Source organism: Palaemon carinicauda, unplaced genomic scaffold (assembly GCF_036898095.1).
Source record: "Palaemon carinicauda isolate YSFRI2023 unplaced genomic scaffold, ASM3689809v2 scaffold71, whole genome shotgun sequence".
Lineage (NCBI taxonomy): Eukaryota > Metazoa > Arthropoda > Malacostraca > Decapoda > Palaemonidae > Palaemon > Palaemon carinicauda.
In genome coordinates this window covers 1-8,073 of record NW_027171994.1, presented here as the reverse complement: position 1 = coordinate 8,073, position 8,073 = coordinate 1, and positions in this window count along the sequence as shown.

Here is an 8,073-nt window from a genome sequence, read left to right as displayed (position 1 = left end):
TGCTCACAGGAAACCAACTAACCATATTTTTTTATACTACTTCATCTCAAACTAGTCACGATACCCGTCAAAAACGACAGCTATATATTTAGATATATATACATATATATATATATATATATATATATGTATATGTATATATATATATATATATATATACATAGATATACATAGGTATATATATATATATATATATATCCAATATTAGGGTATTCGTTGAACAGTGTAGGGTGCGCAATATGTGAGTGTGAGGTACAATTTTATGTTGATTACCTCGAGTATATTCATTTGTAGACTTGATAAATTCTGTCGGAGAGGCAAATAACTATGTTATGTGCAGCTTCGACATTGAAAGTTTGTTCACTAACATTCCTTTAAGAGAAACATTGGGGATAATTCTTGAACAGATTTTCCCTAACCCAGAGGACATTTTCGAAGGTTTCAGTAAAAAACAATTTAAAATACTATTAGAACTAGCTACCACTACATCCACATTCATGTTTAATAACAAGTTATATGAGCAGGTAGATGGAGTAGTAATGTGTCAGAAAGTAACGTAATTTTAAAGTAAAATCTTGTTTTTTTACCGTTTTTTTTGCACTGATAGCTTTCATTTTTATTTTGTTTACAATTTTGTAAAGCTAAATTAAGTATTTTGTTGTTGGTTTTACATTAGTATATATATATTTTTTTTAAATGTAGTATTTATTTTGCTTTGGTTGAAAAAGCTTAAGTTTTTGTGGCGCCATCTATTGAGTGCATTTTGAGGTGCGGCCTTCCTAAGTATCTTCATTTCCTTGGCAAATTTGTAACTGTTTATTTTTCTTTGTGGTGACTGGGAGTGTTGTAAGGTGAGGTGACTTGTGACTCTCCTAAAGTATTCTCGGGAGTCGAGTTCAAGGCCGTTGAAGACTCTGGAGCTGCTGATCTGCCTATTGTGGATTATATATACAATATGTCATTGAGCTGCTTCTTAATGTGGCAGGCAGTTTACCTGTGAAGCTACGTGTGAGAACAAGACTTGCAACTGTGGTTCATGTGATCTACTGCTTAACCTGGACATTGGCAGTTTGGTGTAGAGCAGGGCTCGAGAGCCTTTTTCATCTTTGATGGATATTTCTACTGTATCAGCACCAGAGTGGTCTTGTTGGAGCAAGACCAGGTAAGAGGAACATCCCCTGTATTTTGTCGAGCCGTAAACTGAAAGTGCATATCCACCAACGGTTGTGAAGGGCACTTCTACTGATGAGAGTGACTACCTGTGACCACATTTATGAGCAGTAAATGGACTCGTCTATATCAGTACCGGTCTGTGTCATAGGACTAATATATTTGTGCATTTAACTATTGTCAAAGCTGTTGAAGGTTTAATATGAGAGTGTTGTAAGATTATGTACTTTAATATTAAGGTTTAGATTATTGTGACATAGGTAGAGTTATTGTTTCTTTTTTTATGTTCTTCCACTTCTTTCCTTTCTATTTAGTAATAGGTTAGCGTGGTGGGTAAATGCTTTTGGTTCCCTTAACATTAAAGATTTGATTTCCTCACTATGAGTTGGGTTTAGTTTTAGCTTTAGGTGACTCATTGAGTTAATCGATGGCATATTGTATTTAATCAATTTATTACTTTTTGTGAGCCATCAGTATTAGTACATTTATTGTTGTAATAAATATTGTGAAATTTTTGCTCTTGTGTCTTTCTGGTTTTCCTTGCACCTACTGATTTGTGTTTTTGTCACTGGATTTGAGAATAACACAAAAGAACCCGTTATGGCTTCCTCCTAGAGGGAGTCGTAACATATTTTGGCGACCGTGACAGGATCCAGGACAAACTCAATCGGTGGTGCGAGTTACCAGTCTGTGCTCTGGGTGAGATTTTTCAGTATTTATTTTTGTTGTGCCTCATCACATTCCTTGTTTTCCTTTTCATTATGTCTGATGTAGAGTTTAACCCTGCCAAATTCTTGGCTTCTGAGAAATGTATTAGGTATTTGAGTGCTCTAACTAAAGGAAATTTGAAAGCTTGTGCTAGGTCGTTAGGCATTTCTTTGACAAATAGGGAATTGAAAATGGACGTATATAATTTGGTAAAGAATAGGCTGTGTGAACTTAAACAAACTGCTGATGAATTAACTAGTGAAAGCATGAGTGAGTCTGATGTAGAAGGGGCTCCGGGATTGAGTCTTTTTCAGGATCCGTCTCAATGTGGACTGATTTTTGAAGGGTATGGCAGTCTGCCTGATGGTAAAAGTCAGACTGAGGGGGTTCCTTGTACTGACAATGTGTCTCCAGCTGTTCCTACTCGTTCGGTCAAAGGGGAAAATAAGCCACTAGTAAAGGATTTCCAGAACATGTTGGAACTTAAGACGTTAGAGTTCGAGGAATTTGAGATAATCAGAGCACATGAGAGAACGATGCTTAGCATGCAGTTAGAGTTGGCCAAGATCCAGCAAGGTAAGAAGTGAGAGAGTACCCGCATCCATGAAGATATTGGGGAAAAGGTTATTTTTGGGGAAGCTCTAAAACTTGTACCTTTTTTTACCGAGGAGAATGTGCCTGAATTCTTTAAGGCTTTCGAAAGGGTTGCTTCTAGGTTGTCTTGGCCTAGGGAGGTCTGGGCAGTGTTGATTCAATGTCGCTTACGGGGCAAGGCTCAGAAGGTTAATAATGCCATAGAGGAGCAAGTATCTCGGGATTATGAGAAAGTGAAAGCTTTGATATCAAAAGCCCATGATTTGGTTCCCGAGGCCTACAGGCAGAGGTTTAGGAATTTTAACAAAACCCTGAACATGACTTTTGTGGAGTTTGCTCGTGTAAAGCAGGAGCATTTTGATGATTGGCTGAAGAGTCACCAAGTAACTACTTTGGCGGCCTTGAAAGAGTTGATATTGATTGAAGATTTTAAAAAATCGTGTGCTAAAGATTTAAGAGTTCATTTCGAAGACTTGAAAGTGACTTCTTTTCCCAGAATTGCTCAGTTGAGTGATGAATATATATTGACCCATAAAGTTGGTACTGAGAACGTCAGGGGTAATTTCCCTGTGGTCAAGGGTAACTGGAAGAGTAAAAAGAGATTGTTCGTTAACCAAAATAATTCTAATTTCCAGGCTGACTCTAACTCTAAAGCAAATTCCAATTTTCAGGTAAAAAATCAACCAAACAGTAATCCTAGTGGTAATTTTGTAAATAGGAATTTTGCAAAAACTAATAATGCTCATCCTAGTCGTACTATAACTAGTGGTGTGGGAAGTAGAACCTGTTACTGGTGTAACAAGACAGGACATATCCAAGCTAATTGTTTTGCTCGTCAGAGGTATTTACAGAGGCAGACTACTTCTCCTATTGCTGTGGTGAATAATGTCAAGGCATCTCCACAATCTGTAGTGAATGAAAAAAAAATGGTAACAAAGGTAATAAAGAGAATGATTCCCCCATGTGACTGTCATTTAATAAGTATATTTGGCCAGGTAAGCTGAGATATGAGAAGGAAGTTATAAATGTATAATTTTTGAGGGATACACATGCTGCTTGTTAAGAAGTAGGTTACCTCTTAACGTGAAGATCGCTAACTATGTTATTTTAAGTGGTTTTCCGGACACTGTTGTGTCGGCTCCTGGGGTTGAAGGAGAGATTGACATATTTGGTGTCGTAAAGAATATTAATCTGGCCATTGTTGATAGACTACCTATTCCTGGGATAGATGGTATCTTAGGAAATGACTTGTGTAATGTGGAGGGACAAGAATTGTTTCCCATTTTAACTTTAAATAAATTACCCATTGCTGTAACTACTCGTTCCCAGAGGAAAGGGTGTAACCTCTTGATGGACGGAGAGGATTTATATTTAGACCCTGTACAAGTAGATGTAGCAGTAGGAAGGCTCGAGTCTGTAGGAAGTAGTGGTAGTAGTAAGGTAGTTAGAGCATGGAATAGGGCTGATTTTATAAAAGCTTAGCATGATGAATTTGATGTGGAAATAACTGAGGGGGATGATATATCTAAGCCATGTTTCGTATCGGAGAGAGGATTATTGTGTAGATTAAGCCGTTCTGCTCTTATGGAATCCTCAGAGTATCATAAGCAGATTTTGGTACCTAAACAATTCAGAGACGAATTGCTGCAGTTAGCTCATGAGGATCCTTTCTCGGAACACTTTGGGGTAACAAAAACTTTTAAGAGATTAACCAAGCTTTTTTGGTGGCCTAATATGAGAAGGTGTATTAAGCAGTTCTTGCGAACTTGTGTAATGTGCCAGGTCATGGGTAAAACTAATCGGGTATTGCGAAAAGCTCCATTAAAACCCATCCCTGTAATTGGTGAACCATTTACAGAGCTTGTCATTGATGTTGTTGGTCCTTTACCTAGAACTCAATCGGAATATATGTATTTATTAACTGTGATGGATAGGGCTTCTCGGTTCCCAGAGGTTTTCCCTCTTAGGAATGTAACGTCAAAAGCTGTCTGGGTAAAGTTAGTAGAATATTTTTGTCGTTTTGGGTTACCTTGTACCATTCAATCAGATTGTGGTACTAACTTTACTTCCAAGTACTTTAAGGACAGGTGTGCTGAACTGGCCATTCAGCACATCACCAGTGTCCCATACCATCCTGAAAGTCAAGGGGTTGTGGAAAGGTTCCACCAAACTTTAAAAAGTATAATTGGCAAGTACTGTTATGAAAGGGAGAGTAGTTGGGATAAGGAACTACCTTATGCATTATTTGCAATAAGAACTCACCCAAATGAATCGACTGGTGTTTCTCCTTTCAGATTTGTGTATGGTCATGAGGTTCGAGGTCTTTTAGAAGTGTTATTTGAAGTGTTGATTGGGGACGAAAACAAATTCAAAATATAAATATATTTTTACCTAATTTGAAAAATAAATTGAGTGGTGCCTGGAAGTTTGTCAAAGGTAATCTGGACGCTTCCCAGGCTAGTATGAAAGCATTCCATGATCGTAAGGCAGTTAGTCGTTCTTTCGAATCTGGAGGTCTGGTTCTGGTTTTAGATATGGACCCTGATAGTTTTCTGAAACCCAGATTTAAAGGTCCATGGAAGGTAATAAGAAATGTGTCTGACTTTAACTACGAATTAGATTCTCCAGGTTCTACTAGGAAGAGTAGAATTTTTCGCATTAATAGATTAAAGAAATATGAAGGTAGAAATCTAAGTCCATTAAATATTGTTTATGAAATGCTATGTCCTCTGGCTACTGTATTTTATGATAATGTTGATGACCATGTACCTGTAGAGAATTTAAGAACTAAGGTTGAGATTTTTGATAAGGCAAATGTTTTATTGGAACATCTGGATGAAGTCCAGAAGAAAGATTTGTTATGTTTGATAACGGCTTTTCCAGAAGTGTTTAGAGAGGCTCCAGGGCTTACTTCATGGCTTGAACATGATGTTGAGGTAGGTGATGCTCGTCCAGTAAAGCAGGCTCCTTACCGCCTGAACCCAGAAAAAGCCAAAGTAGTCGAGAAGGAGGTACAGTATATGCTGGACCACGATCTTATTCAACCTAGTTCAAGTCCTTGGAGTTCTCCTATTGTTCTGGTAAAGAAACCTGATGGTAATTATAGAATGTGTGTTGACTACCGTAGGGTTAATCAGGTAACCAAGAGTGACAGTTTCCCTCTTCCCCGGATTGACGATTTAATAGACCGAGTAGGTAATGCCAAATTTGTAACTAAATTAGACATGTTGAAGGGTTATTGGCAGGTGCCATTGTCTCACAGGGCCCGTGAGATTTCGGCATTTGTCACCCCCAATGGGTTATATGAGTGTAAGGTGATACCTTTTGGTTTGAAAAATGCAGCCTGTACGTTCCAGGGCCTTATGAACAGAGTGATATGTGGGCTGGAGGGTACCGAAATATATATTGACTACTTGGTGGTATATAGTCAGGACTGGAAAACCCATGTTGAAAGGTTAAGAAAACTGTTTCAGGTTTTACGAAAGGCTAGTTTGGTTGTAAACATCGATAAGTGTGAGTTTGGTAAGGCTGTAGTGACGTATCTGGGTCATGAGGTTGGTTTGGGGAAGGTTGCTCCTAAACATGCTAATATTGGGGTTATAGCCAACCTTCCTCAGCCGCGTAATGTCTGTGATGTCCACAAAGTTCTTGGCATGTTAGGGTATTACAGGAGGTTCCTGAAGAATTTTGCTGACATCGCCCAGCCTTTAACTAATCTATTGAAAAAGAACACTAAGTTTTTGTGGAGTGCAGAGTGTGAAAAGGCATTTTCTGATTTTAAATCGGTATTAGTCTCTGAACCAATTCTTAGCTTTCCCAATTTTAATAAACCTTTTTTTTTGGCGCTGGATGCCAGTGATGTGGGTGTTGGAGGAGTTCTGTTTCAGAGAGATGATGAGGGGGAAATGCACCCTGTGTCTTATTTCAGTAAAAAGTTACTCCCGGCTGAAAGAAAGTATTCCCCCATAGAGAAGGAAGCTTTGGCTCTGGTGAAGAGCGTATCCCATTCTTCTATTTATTTATCTAGTTTTCTCCAGGTTGAAGTGTTGACGGACCATAACCCGTTGGAATTTATAAATGGGATGAAGGGAGCGAATCAAAGGATTCTGCGATGGACACTTCTCCTTCAGGAATATAACCTGGTCTTTCAGCATATAAAAGGAGTTGACAACAAGATCCCCGATGCACTTTCTAGGATGTGAAGTGTGGGCTGTTGTGCCGTTCCTAGTTTTTTTTTTATTTTTTTTTCAGATGTATAGGCTATTAATGTGTTCTAATGTTGTTTTTGCTTATTTTTGTGCAATCTCGGAGTTCCCTGTTTTTTTTTTTTTTTTGGGGGGGGGGGGTGGTGGGTAGTGGCCAGTTAGGTTAAGTAGTCTTAGTGTGGGTGTTTTGGTTGGTCATGTTTACTTTCTTATTTTCGTTTTAAGGTTAAAAAACAAAAAGAAAAAAAATATTTTTCCTGTTTACTCAAATTATTATTTTTTTTTGTTTTTCGTTGGAGGAGGAAGGTGTCAGGCAGTAACGTAATTTTAAACTAAAATCTTGTTGTTTTGCCTTTTTTCACTGATGATTTTCATTTTTATTTTGTTTACAATTTTGTGAAGCTAAATTAAGTATTTTGCTGATGGTTTTACATTATTACATATATTTTGGTTAAATATAGTGTTTAATTTGCTTTGGTTTAAATGTGGTGTTTAATTTGCTTCAGTTGAAAAAGCTTAAGTTGAAGACTCTGGCGCTGCTGATCTGCCTATTGTGGATTATATATACAATCTGTCATTGAGCTGCTTCTTAATGTGGAAGGCAGTTTACCTGTGAAGCTACGTGTGAGAACAAGATTGCAACTGTGGTTCAAGTGATCTACTGCTTAACCTGGACATTGGCAGTTTGGTGTAAAGCAGGGCTCGAGAGCCTTTTTCATCTTTGATGGATATATCTACTGTATCAGCACCAGAGTGGTCTTGTTGGAGCAAGTAGGGAGGCTTCTCTCAGGTAAGAGGAACATCCCCTGTATTTTGTCGAGCCGTAGACTGAAAGTGCATATCCACCAACGGTTGTGAAGGGCAGTTCTACTGATGAGAGTGACTACTTATGACCACATTTTTGAGCAGAAAATGGACTTGTCTATATCAGTACCGGTCTGTGTCATAGGACCAATATATTTTGTGCATTTAACTATTGTCAAAGCTGTTGAAGGTTTAATATGAGAGTGTTGTAAGATTATGTACTTTAATATTAAGGTTTAGATTATTGTGATATAGGTAGGATTATTGTTTCTTTTTGTATGTTCTTCCACATCTTTCCTCTCTGTTTAGTAATAGGTTAGCGTGGTGGGTAAAGGCTTTTGGGGTACCTTAACATTAAAGATTTGATTTCCTCACTATGAGTAGGGTTTAGTTTTAGCTTCAGGTGACTCGTTGAGTTAATCGATTGGCATATTGTATTTGATCAATTTATTACTTTTTGTGAGCCATCAGTATTAGTACATTTATTGTTGTAATAAATATTGTGAAATTTTTGCTCTTGTGTCTTTCTGGTTTTCCTCGCACCTACTGATTTGTGTTTTTGTCACAGGATTGGAGAATAAGACAAAAGAAC